The sequence below is a fragment of the Panulirus ornatus genome, chromosome 6 (genome assembly GCF_036320965.1).
Source record: "Panulirus ornatus isolate Po-2019 chromosome 6, ASM3632096v1, whole genome shotgun sequence".
NCBI lineage: Eukaryota > Metazoa > Arthropoda > Malacostraca > Decapoda > Palinuridae > Panulirus > Panulirus ornatus.
In genome coordinates, this window is record NC_092229.1 from 25,655,190 (window position 1) to 25,669,929 (window position 14,740).

Below are 14,740 nucleotides of genomic sequence, written 5' to 3' on the forward strand. Positions count from 1 at the left end.
CGTGTGCTTGGGAAACACGGCGCGGATCCTTGGGTATGTGGAACTCTCGTTAAGTCTAACATACAAGACAGTGTCTTGTCTGCGTGTCGTCACTTCACCTCTCAAGAAATAACGTTTGTCCTTTTTTTCTAAATTTGTTTTGTGTTTATCTATCAACTACTCTTTTCATATCTTAGTGCTAAGTGCTGTACACTGTGACAAAAAAGGACAGGAAATTTATACACGCTCACTGCACTCGAGCTGAAGAAACATGGAATCCCCGGTTACAGAAGCGCGAGAAACTTGGGTAGTGCTCAAAGTCAAAAATTACGGTGACCATTGTTTTCGGCCTTTTACTAATCCGTATCTTTGGTAATATACAATATCTGTTGATTACTTCAGCATGGCAGCAGGACAAGTGTTCTGTCTGCAGTGGGAAGTTTGGCGTTCAGTTTCACAATAATCTTGCAGCGATGCTTTGATTTGTAGGCTTTGCGTGGACAGACGGATCCTTGAGGAAAACCTGGCTGTTGCAGCTAATGATATAATAACCTAACCTAACACACAGGGCAGATGTCCTTCCGGACATCGACGAATCCAGCTGGCTGAGAGAATCAGGGAGTGAGCCATCACCGTCGGGCTTCCCAGGATCGCCACCGGAAACGCCTTCTTCAGTAAGGTGTTCAGCCTCAATCACAGATGAATGAAGCTCTGTTCTCAGGAAGGATTCACGTTCATAAACTTGTGGCAGCATCTCTACCTGCGGTTTGATAAAGCTTATGAAGGACGGACTACACCTGAATGGTGTGGGAGCTGCAAAGTTTTGGTAGGCCAGGCTACTCAGCGAGTGTACACGTGAGGTTTGATCAAATACCGAAGCCCGTGTGCATAAGACCCATTCCCGTCAGTAGGTACCCATACAAATAGGTCTCAGTTCCGTCTAAAAATATTTCACGTTAACGCTCGGGGTGTACGAGACAGTCTCACAGTTAGTGACAACAGTGCTGGAGGAAAATTATGATATCAGTGTCATTTCTTAATCTTGGTTAGATATCAGCGACAGAGAATTCCTTGCTGAATCCTCCATTCCAAGGAATGACTTTGTTTCATAGAGATTTGGACAACAAAGCAGGCGGTGGTGTACTGCTATATGATTAAGCTCATTTAAATCCAACAGTGAAAACGCTTGGAGGGGTTAAGAATGTCAACTTCATTTCTGTAAAAGACTGAGATACATTACGTAAAAATTGACAGGAAGACTGGTTTATAGCCCCATCCCCGCACAGATATCGCAGGATGACGAAAGATTTTATGATCAGTTATCAGAAATATGTAATGAACAAGATTCTATCATAGTACGAGATATTAACACGACGGAATGTACATGCGAAGAATCGCTTTCCCCGTAGCTCTGGGCGTGGAGTCTACCTTAATATGCTTGATAGCGCCCTAATCCAATCAGCCGAGAAACCAACTCGCGACGAAATTATATTAGATTTAGTGGTTACTATAAATGACAATTTCGTTCATAATGTTGAAGTTGTAGAAACGTCTGGTACAAGTGATCAACGACAAATTACTTTTGAGGTCGCTTTCAACACTGCACGGAACGTTGGTCAACATAACATTCAGGAAAAATACCCGATCTTAAACAGCAAATCTTAATGATCTTCGCAGCGTCTTGATAGGCAATCCAGGGATGATATGCTCATTGAATATGACATGAACGTAGCGAAGAAATTCCTTCAGAAAAAGCCTTCAAAGCAGCAGAGGGAACATACGTACCAATGCGTGATAGACGGTCTATTTCTAAAACGAAACCAATGTGGTAGAACAGCGAAATGAAAAGTGCCTGTTCTTTAAGAAATTAGCTCATACAAAAAATGAGAGAATCCAATAACATAATGTGTCTTTCTTGCCTATGTATTTACGATCGAAGACAACCCACGTGCTGAAGGCAGTTTCAATGATACGAGAAGGGAACGTTCTTCAACAAACTGACATAAGAGCCGAGGATATACTGTCGGCAATAAACGGAATGAAAATAAATAAAACGCCAGACCCTGAAAAGTTTTACCCGAGAACAATGACAAGAGGCGAAACACTGGGTAGTTAAGCCCTTGACTGCCATTCTCAGGAAGTCCCTTGCTTCGGGAAAAGTTCCACATGAATGGAAGTTTGCCAATATGACGAGGATATTCAATAAAGGTAACAAGTTACTTCCTGGAAATCATCGTCCTATTAGTTTAACGCCTGTGGTTGGAAAACTTATGGAAATCATCATTCGAGACAGAAATATAAACCATTTAAGAGAAACAAGACTTAATAAACGATTCCCAACATGGTGGTCGACGAAATCGCTCGTCTGACAACTTTGTTTGATTTCTTTTATTATGTAATCAACACGTATGACGAAAATAAAACAATTGATGTCATCTATCTAGATTTTCAAAACACCTTCGATAAGGTTCCGCATCAAAAGTTACGAGCAAAAATTCAGTCATAAAGCATTGATGGTGTTGTACTTCAATGGACAGGAAATTGGGTAACTGGCCGTAAACTGACTAGTGATCAATGGTTAAGCCTCAAAATGGTTTGACGTGACAAATGGAGTTCCGCAAGGGTCAGCCTTGGACCGGTTCTCTTTCTTATATATATCAGTGATATCAATAATGGGCTTCATTGCAAGATATCAAAATTCGGTGACGATACCAAGCTGGGAAATGAATCTTCAAATGAACGTCTCCAGCTTCAAACTGACATAGACAAACTGATGAACTGGTCTCATAAGTGGCAAATAAACTTTAATATAGATAAGTGTAAAGTTTCACATATAGGCAGTAAAAACGAAAAGGCAAGCTACAGTATGAACTCTGTTGAACTGCAAAAGGTAAATGAAGAAAAAGACTTGAATAATAATCACTGGTGACCTAAAACCACATAAGCAGTGCACAGAAGCAGTGAAGAGTCAAAATCCTTGGATTCATAGGTAAAGCCTTCGAATCTAAGTCCAGGGAAATCATACTTACTCTTTACATCTCAATGATTCGTCCAAACCTTGAATACTGTGTTCACTTTGGATCACACTAACTAAAAAAAAAAAAAAAAAAACAGAACGGAGAGTAAAGCGTCGAGCTAACAAAATGATTCCCGGAGTGAGAAACAAATCCTACGAGAGCAGATTAAACGACTTGAATCTATTTAGCTTGGGAAAGAGAAGGTTAAGAGGTGATACAAGTATTCAAAATTATCAAAGACTATGATAATCTTGATCTATCAAGTTACTTTAGACTTGATTCGTCTGCTTTTACACGTCGTAATGGATACAATCTCCCAGTCAGAGTAACTGAAAGCAGTACTAGAGATACGTTTAAGAATAGACTTGGTAAATACTTTTCTTCAAGTCCACGACTTACATTATTTGCGCCTCCTCAGTCATAATGATAATTTGCAGGTTATTATCTTTGAAATATCTTTCTGCATTCTAATTTTTACCACACTAATCTGCGAGTTTCTGATATCTTCCACTATCACAGACAGCCTGGAAAGGACCCAATGGTCTTTGGTGTTTAAATTCCTTGGTACTGCACCCTGAACTATTCCTTACCTGTCTAGTCATCCACACTTTCGAAAGTAAAGACAAAAAAACTCGAGGCATACAGAAGAGATCATTCAGAACAATCACCGGTTGCGTACAAATCACACAGAAACAAAAATTCTCCCCATACAATCCCACCTCAATATGCTCAAAACAGAGTTATCTGCAGGACCACTACACCCCTCCAACCCACACTACATCATAACCAACCACAAACCCCGAGGCGGAAGTAAAAACCCTACTCCTGACTCTCACCATATAAACCTATACTCGAAGATCCTCCCTCATTCCCCGTCAACCACAACAATGACAAACCATACTGAAGAAGTAATGACAAATACTGAAAAACCATCCTCTCCACCAACCCCAGCATCAAAATCTACTCCACCAGACATGAACCCACTCGAAATTACACTTCCCATACACGTAATGATTACACTTGTTGTCTGCGTTCTGAACACCGTCCATCTTTCCAATGCTGTGCATCGATTCAACATATCGCAAGACCCCTCACACCCAAGATGCAGCTTCTACCGCAACTTCTACATATATATATATATATATATATATATATATATATATATATATATATATATATATATATATATATGTGTGTGTGTGTGTGTGTAGAAGTTGCGGTAGAAGCTGCATCTTGGGTGTGATCGCCATTTGGTAAACATGTTTACCAAATGGCGTCCTAGCTTCGTCTCTTCGATGTATATCAACTGACTGTTATATTCCTCTCTTGTGTCTCCCCTGATGATGTGATTATTACACGAAAGTGCTCTTGGGAACTTTTCGTGTTTCATTTTCCCCGTGGACTCATAGGAATATATATATATATATATATATATATATATATATATATATATATATATATATATATATATATATATATATATATATATATATATATATATATATATAATATTTTTTTTTTTTTTTTTTTATTATACTTTGTCGCTGTCTCCCGCGTTTGCGAGGTAGCGCAAGGAAACAGACGAAAGAAATGGCCCAACCCACCCCCATACACATGTATATACACACGTCCACACACGCAAATATACATACCTACACAGATTTCCATGGTTTACCCCAGACGCTTCACATGCCTTGATTCAATCCACTGACAGCACGTCAACCCCGGTATACCACATCGCTCCAATTCACTCTATTCCTTGCCCTCCTTTCACCCTCCTGCATGTTCAGGCCCCGATCACACAAAATCTTTTTCACTCCATCTTTCCACCTCCAATTGGGTCTCCCTCTTCTCCTCGTTCCCTCCACCTCCGACACATATATCCTCTTGGTCAATCTTTCCTCACTCATTCTCTCCATGTGCCCAAACCATTTCAAAACACCCTCTTCTGCTCTCTCAACCACGCTCTTTTTATTTCCACACATCTCTCTTACCCTTACATTACTTACTCGATCAAACCACCTCACCCCACACATTGTCCTCAAACATCTCATTTCCAGCACATCCACCCTCCTGCGCACAACTCTATCCATATATATATATATATATATATATATATATATATATATATATATATATATATATATATATATATACACATACATGTGTATGTGGGTGGGTTGGGCCATTCTTGCGCTACCTCGCTAACGCGGGAGACGGCGTCAAAATATAATAAATATAATTACATATATTCGCACATACACGTACATAAACAGATATATAAACACATACATAAACATACCTACTCATATATATACACGTGTGCCTATTCATATTTGCTCGCCTTTATCCATTCCCAACGCCACACTGCCCCACAGGAAACAGCATCCCCACCCCCTGCATCAGCGAGGTAGCGCCAGGAAACTGACGAAGAAAGACTATATTCGGTCATATCCATATACGCGCCGTCATGAGTAATACACCGAAACCATAGTATACCACAGTTTACTCTATACACACCTTTCACCCTCCTGCATGTTCAGGCCCCGATCGCTCAAAATATTTTTCACTCTATCCTTCCATCTCCAATTTGGTCTCCTGCTTCTTGTTCCCTCCACTTCTGACACATTTATCCTCTTTGTGAACCTTTCCTCACTCTTTCTCTCAATGTGTCCAAACCATTTTAACACATCTCTTCTGCTCTCTCAACCATACTTTTTATTACCACACATCTCTCTTACCCTTTCATTACTTACTCGATCAAACCACCTCGCACCTCATACTGTCCTCAAACATTTCATTTCAAACACATCCACCCTCCTCCGCACAACCCTATCTATAGCCCACGCCTCGCACCCATATAACATTGTTGGAACCACTATTCCTTCAAACATACCCAGAACGTTCCCCCCTCTCCCACCGTTTGACTCACTTCTGTTTCCACGGTTCCATTCGCTGGCAAGTCCACTCCCAAATATCTAAAACACTTCATTTCCTCCAATTTTTCTCCATTCAAACTTACATCCCAACTAACTTGTCCCTCAACCCTGCTGAACCTAAATACCTTGTTTTTATTCAGGTTTACTCTAACTTTCTCCTTGTACACACCTTTACACAGTCAGTCAACAACTTCGGCAGTTTCTCACCCAAATCAGCCACCAGTGCCGTATCATCAGTGAACAACTGACCCACTTCCCAGGCCCTCTCATCCCCACTAGACTATAGCATACTCGCCCCTTATCCATGACTCTTGCATTTACCTTCCTAACAACCAATTAATAAAGAAATTAAACAACCATGGTGACATCACACACCCCCTACTGCAGGCTGACCTTCACGTAGAACCAATCACTCTCCTCTCTTCCTACTCATACACACGTTTTACACCCTTGATAAAAACCTCTGTTTATAGTAGTTACCTCCCGCCATATATTCTTAAGACCTTCCACAAAGCCGCTCTATCAACCCTACCATATGCCTTCTCTAAATCCATAAATGTCATATACAGATCCATCTGTTTTTCTTAGTATTTCTCACACACATTCAAAGAAAACACCTGATCCACACATCCTCTACCAATTCTGAAACCATATTTTTCCTCCCCAACTGATGCAGCGTACATAACTTCACCCCCTAAATCAATAATCTCCCATACAATTTACCAGTATACTCAACAAGCCTCTGTAGTTGGAACACTCACATTTATCCCCTTTGCCTTTATACAATGGCACTATACATGCATTCCCCTAATCCTCAGGCACTTCACCAGATTCAAGCATACAATGAATATCCTTAACAATCAATCAACGACACAATAACCCCCTTTCTAAATAAACTCAACTGCAATTTCATCCACTCACTCTGTCTTGCCGGATTTCATCTTCCGCAAGGCCTTCACCACCTCCTCTCTCTTCACCAAACCATTCACCCTAACTTTCTCACTTTGCATACCACCCCGACCAAAACACCCAACATCTGCCACTGTATCATCAAACACATTCAACAATCCTTCAAAATACTCACTCCATCATTACTTGTTATCACTTCCCCTTTCGCTCCCTTCACCAACGTTCCCATTTGTTCCCTTGTCTTTCGTACATTATTTACCTCCTTCCAAAACATCTTTTATTCTCCCTAAAGTTTAATGATACTCTCTCACTCCAACCCTCATATGCTCTCTTTTTCATCCCCTACACCTTCCTCTTGACCTCCTGCAGCTTTCTCTTATACATCTCCCACTCATTTGCATTCCATCATTGTAAATTCCTCCCAAACGCCTCTCTTTTCTCTTTCACTAATAACTTTACCTCTACACCCCTTTCTAATATGCGCACCTTCAGCATGCCACAGGAATCTTTTGTGCATGTCACTACAGCTTGCCTAAATGCCTCCCATTCCTCACCAACTCCCTTCGCTTCATTTACTCTCACCTTTTACCATTCTACTCTCAATCTCTCCTGGTGTTTCTTCACACAAGCCTCATTGCCAAGCTCACTTACTTTCATTACTCTCTTCACCCCGACATTGTCTCCTCGTTTCCGAAAACCCCTACAAATCTTCACCCTCGCCTCCAGAACAGTGATCAGACATCCTGACAGATGCCCCTCTCAGCATATTTACATCCCAAAGTCTCTTTTACACGCCAATCAATTAATACGTAATCCAATAATTCCCATTGACCATCTGTCCTACTCACATACGCATATCTGTGTAAATCTCTCTTTTTAAACCAGATATTCCCAATCACCAGTCTTTTTTCAGCACATAATTCCACAAGCTCTTCAGAATTTCCATTCATAACACTGAATATCCCATTCCCACCAATCGTAACCTCAACTACCACATTAGTCACCTTCGCATTTAAATCACCCATTACTAACCCGGTCTCGTGCACCAAAACTACTGACACTCACTCAGCTGCTACTAAAACACTTTCCTCTCTTGATAATTCTTCTCATGGCAGATGCATAAGCACCAATAATCACCTATCTCTTGTCATCTACTTTCAGCTGTACCCACCTCAATCAAGAATTTACTTCCTTACACTCTATCACACACTTCCACAACTCCCGCTTCAGTAGTGCTACTCGTTCCTTTGCTCCTGTCCTCTCACCAACTCCTAGCTTTACTCCCAAGACATTTCCAAACCATTCTTCCCCTTTACCCTTGCGCTTCGTTTCACTCAGAGACAGAACATCCAGGTTTCTTTCCTCAAACATACTACCCATCTCACCTCTCGTCATCTTGGTTACATCCGCACACATTCAGACACCTCAATCTGAGCCTTCGAGGAGGATGGGAACTCTCCGCTTGGCTCCTTCTGTTTCCTCTTTTAGAAATTGAAATACAAGAAGGGGAGGATTTCCATACCCCTGCTCCTGCCCTCTTTAGTCGTCTTCTACGACACACGGACAATACGGAGGTAGAGTTTTCTCCCCTACCTCATAAACCTGCGCCAAAAATCCTCCCACTTTAGTTAGAGAAACAATTCATACCCTGGGAGTGCATCACTTTTACACCACAGTAGTTTCTGGAGTAGAGTAACTCAGTACAATACGAGCATCCGTCACCATAACGAAGACAGATATCGGCAGGTGGACATACAAGTGGTGCCTACCTCTGTATGTCACGTCAGGAACCCCAAATGACTATCCTATCATATAAAGACTACCATGCGGTCAGTCCACTGCTCTAATACAGCACAGACGATAAACACAGAGACAGTAGATATCTCCTCCTATTGGGAGCCAGGCATCGGACCAACAAACACGAGCTTTATGTAAGACAAATCAAAACTAGAGATTCCGCCGGTTCCCAGAACACCAACCCACCATACCGCACAGTCACTTCTGAGAACTCCAGCCCACCACACTGTATGGCCGATGGTTCTGTTCTGAGAACCCCAGCCCACCACACTGTATGTCCAGTGGTTCTGTTCCAGGAACTCTCGCCCACCACACCACACGGACAATGTTTCTGTTGACTTAAAGAGCCGTAATCAAAACGGCGTCACGCGTCATGCATTAACATGAAGCCCACACCCAACCATTTGCAGGATCCAGACATTCGCTTAATGATAACCTCGTGAACCGTGAGCATGACCGTCTGACATGACGGTACGACCCTTGAGCACGACGGTAAGACCCTTGAGCACGACGGTAAGACCCTTGAGCACGGCGATAAGACCCTTGAGCACGACTGTACAACCCTTGAGCACGACTGTACAACCCTTGAGAACGACTGTACAACCCTTGAGCACTACTGTACAACCCTTGAACATGACGGTGCGACACTTGAGCACGGCGGTACGACCCTTGAGCATGACGGTACGATCCTTAAGCAAGATGGTATGACCCTTGAACATAAGGGCACGACACCTTGATAGCACGACCCTTGAGCATGACGGTACGACCCTTAAGCATGATGGTACGATCCTTGAACACAACGGCACGGCGCCTTGAGTAAGATGGTACGACCCTTGAGCATGACGGTGTGACCCTTGAGCAAGATGGTACGACCCTTAAGGAAGGTAGTACGACCCTTGAGCACGACAGTGCGGCCCTTGAGGAAGATGGTACGGCCCTTAAGCAAGGTAGTACGACTCGAGCACGACGGTACGACCCTTGAGCAAATTGGTACGACCCTTAAGCAAGGTAGTACGACCCTTGAGCACGACGGTGCGACTCTTGAGGAAGATGGTACGGCCCTTAAGCAAGGTAGTACGACCCTTGAGAACGACGGTAGGACCCTTAAGCAAGATGGTACGACCCTTAAGCAAGGTAGTACGACCCTTGAACAAGATGGTACGGCCCTTGAGCAAGGTTGTACGACCCTTGAGCACGACGGTACGACCCTTGAGTACAACACCTTCAGTATGAATACCTGGCCCCTTGACCTCACCGCTGTGTTCAAGGGTCGTTCCAACGGCATCAAAAGGTGAAGGGCAAAGGACGTTTTCCTTGTGAGGTTTAACTGGGACCCGCTTCTGTTCTGGCCGGCAAAGTAACACAGTTCCCCTCTAAAATGTTGTTACGAGAGTTTTTGATCTGGAGACCACCGGGAGATTGGCTGGAATTCAATAAATATGAGATTGTGTGTGTACAGTGGGGTATTGGTGTGGCCGGGGAGGTGCTAGGGATTCTAATAGGGCAGAAATGCTTGGGTTCTGTCGCACTCTCCCCCGCTGCATTGAGACCTGGTATTACCTCTATTTTTTTTCTCCTGACGGTACAACCCTAGGGTATGGGGGCATGACCTTTGTTCTGACCCATGAAGGTCAGGTCATAGGTATCATATATATATATATATATATATATATATATATATATATATATTCATTTATTGTATCTATCTTGCTTTGTCGCTGTCTCCCGCGTTAGTGAGGTAGCGCAAGGAAACAGACGAAAGAATGGCCCAACCCTTCCAGATACACATGTATATACATACACGTCCACACACGCAAATATACATACCTATGCATCTCAACGTATGCATATATATATATATATATATATATATATATATATATATATATATATATATATATATATATATATCTTTTCTTTTTCTTTCAAACTATTCGCCATTTCCCGCATTAGCGAAGTAGCGTTAAGAACAGAGGACTGGGCCTTTGAAGGAATACCCTCACCTGGCGCAATTCTCTGTTCCCTCTTTTGGAAAATTAAAAAAAAAAAAAAAAAAAAAAAAAAAAAAAAACGAGAGGGGAGGATTTCCAGCCCCCCGCTCCCTCCCCTTTTAGTCGCTTTCTACGACACGCAGGGAATACGTGGGAAGTATTCTTTCTCCCCTATCCCCAGGGAAAATATATATATATATATATATATATATATATATATATATATATATATATATATATATATATATATATATATATATATTTATATATATATATATATATATATATATATATATATATATATATATATATATATACATAATTCATAGTCTGCCTTTATTCATTCCCATCGCCACCCCGCCACACATGAAATAACAACCACCTCCCCCCGCATGTGCGCGAGGTAGTGCTAGGAAAAGACAACAAAGGCCACATTCGTTCACACTCAGTCTCTAGCTGTCATGTATAATGCACTGAAACCACAGCTCCCTTTCCACATCCTGTGGTTTCAGTACATGTTTACCAAATGGCGTCCTAGCTTCGTCTCTTCGGTGTATATCAACTGACTAATATTTCTCTCTTGTGTCTCCCCTGATGATGTGATTGTTACACGAAAGTGCACTTGGGAACTTATCGTGTTTCATTTTCCCCGTGGACTCATAGGAATATATATATATATATATATATATATATATATATATATATATATATATATATATATATATATATATATATATATATATTCATACTATTCGCCATTTCCCGCGTTCGCAAGGTGGCGTTAATAACAGTGAACTGGGCCTTTGAGGGAATATCCTCACCTGGCACCCTTCTATGTTCCTTCTTTTGGAAAATCAAAAAAAAAAAAAAAAAAAACTACTGCTAGAACACGAGGGTACTACGCTAGAACACGACGGTACTACGCTAGAACACGACGGTACTACGCTAGAACACGACGGTACTATGCTAGAACACGACGGTACTACGCTAGAACACGACGGTACTACGCTACAACATGACGGCACTACGCTAGAACACAGAGGTACTAGGCTAGAACACGACGGTACTACGCTACAATACGACGGTACTACGCTAGAACACTACGATACTACACTAGAATATGACGATACTACGCAAGAACATGACGGTACTACGCTACAACATGACGGCACTACGCTAGAACTCGACGGTTCTACGAAAGAACACGACGGTACTACGCTAGAACACGACGGTACTACGCTACAACACGACGGTACTACGCTAGAACACGACGATACTACGCTAGAACATGACGGTACTACGCTACAACACGACGGTACTACGCTAGAACACGACGGTACTACGCTACAACACGACGGTACTACGCTAGAACTCGACGGTACTACGACAGAACACGACGGTACTACGCTACAACACGACGGTACTACGACAGAACACGACGGTACTACGCTAGAACACGACGGTACTACGCTAGAACACGACGGTACTACGACAGAACACGACGGTACTATGCTAGAACACGACGGTACTACGCTAGAACACGACGGTACTATGCTAGAACACGACGGTACTACGACAGAACACGACGGTATTACGCTAGAACACGACGGTACTACGCTAGAACACGACGGTACTACGCTAGAACACGGCGGTACTACACTAGAACACGACAGTACTATGCTAGAACACGACGGTACTACGCTAGAACACGACGGTACTACGCTAGAACACGATGGTACTACGCTACAACATGACGGTACTACACTAGAACACGACAGTACTATGCTAGAACACGACGGTACTACGGTAGAACACGACGGTACTACGCTAGAACACGACGGTACTACGCTAGAACACGATGGTACTACGCTAGAACATGACGGTACTACGCTAAAACATGACCTACCCCCGGCTCAGCTTAACCTGCCAGGCACGGGACCATGACCTACCCCCGGCTCAGCTTAACCTACCAGGCACGGGACCATGACGTACCCCCGGCTCAGCTTAGCCTGCCAGGCACGGGACCATGACGTACCCCCGGCTCAGTTTAACCTACCAGGCACGGGACCATGACCTACCCCCGGCTCAGCTTAACCTACCAGGCACGGGACCATGACCTACCCCCGGCTCAGCTTAACCTACCAGGCACGGGACCATGACGTACCCCCGGCTCAGCTTAACCTACCAGGCACGGGACCATGACCTACCCCCGGCTCAGCTTAACCTACCAGGCAGGAGACCATGACCTACCCCCGGCTCAGCTTAACCTACCAGGCACGGGACCATGACCTACCCCCGGCTCAGCTTAACCTATGACCTGGCAGGAAATAAGCTTTACGATTCTGTGGGGGAGAAGGACTCGGAGAAGGCCAAGTCGTCCTTAACTAAAAATACGACTGTCGCACCGTCGTCCCACAAGACGGGTCGTTATACAGCTAACCATACGACCGTCGTACTGCAAGACGGGTTGTTATGCCACGAACCATACGATCGTCGTCGTACCGCAAGACGGGTTGTTAAGCCGTCATCAGTACCGGGATCCTCCCAGGGGTTCCCTCATACAGACAAGGTTCCACCTCGACCTAACAGCTAGACAGCTTGACTCTACCACTCGCTTAACCAACGTCAAATCTCCGAGAATCTCCGGCAGGTGAGAAGGGCGAGGCCCGGCAGGTGTGGGTCTTGCAACGGTGGTAAAGTCTATGTTCCCGTGAAGCACGATCTCAAGTGTGTGATTTTTTCCCCCAGTCGAAAACATCTTTGTATTATCGTATATTTGGTTAGTCTTGTTAGGATAAGTCTCCACTTTGTTTGAAATTCCAGCAAACAAGTCTCCTTTGGATATTAGGTACCTATTTGGTTTCTCGACTCGTATCTTAATATTGTTCTCCGTTAAGTGACTGTAAACCTGACTGGGTTACAGAGGTTGAAAATGTTTGTTTACGCCTCTTATAAGCCAGCAGTTAAAAAAAACAAGAGACAGTGAAATCATTCTTTTGCTACATCAGTGAATGACTGCCTCTCCCAGTGTTCTGTGCAGAACAGAAAGAACAAAATAATGAGTTTTCGGTGAGTGTGGATACGTTAGGAAAGAAAAAGTACCAACACTAGGCAGACTCACCGGCCTAACATTGTGAGCCTTGTCCCCTGACACTGACACCCCTGGGCGAGCTTAACTCGAGCAGAGTTACAAATTGTCGGCTGGTTAGACCTGTCACAGCTGTGATGCTCCACCCAAGGCAAAGTTGGTACCCACTTAACCTACCACCAACGGGAATGATGAACAGCTGGGTATGTTGTGTGCCGGCAGTGGGTTAAGTAGTTTACCCCATCCAGTCTACAATTAATGAACAGCTAACTTGACCCAATAATAAAAAACATTTTTAATACTCAAATATCTATCACAGATATGCAAAATGATCTTATAAAGTAATGAAGGCGAGATTCGACATTTCTGGTTTATAATTAATTCAATTCTGTGTCTGATTAGCTGACACGTGAGAACTTAACTCGTGATAACAAACTCAACCACCAACAACTACAAGGTAATATTAACCTATGTGATAATATGTATCATTAACACACGACCATGTAGGTATCATGACACTCAAACGAAATGTCTCGTATTTTACGCACTTAACACACCTATTTATACTAATATAAATCAGGATGCATTCCTCCCAGTATACACATAGTATTCTTTTTACTTTATTTCCATATTCCTGTTATCTACATGTTCATTTCTAAGTTAAGATATAAAGTCTACCCCAGTACTTACTGCCAAGCAAACAAGAAACCAAAGCGTCAACCCAACGACACCACCAGATGGGTGGTTTGGTCGTTTGGGCTGTAAGCCTATCACCTGCCAGGGTCATTATGGCCGTCAGTGTCAAGCTACTCCAGACACATTCTTAACCCCATTTCAGGTGTTCAGGATAATTCTGCGGCTACACACCCTCCAAGTATAGAGTCCATCAACCTACTGAAACGACTTCCTGCCTTGTGTACTATAGACACAATGAAGAGGTTAACAATTATTCTCTAACATTATATGGATTAAAACAGGGCATGTGAAGCGCCTGGGGTAAACCATGGAAAGGTTTGTGGG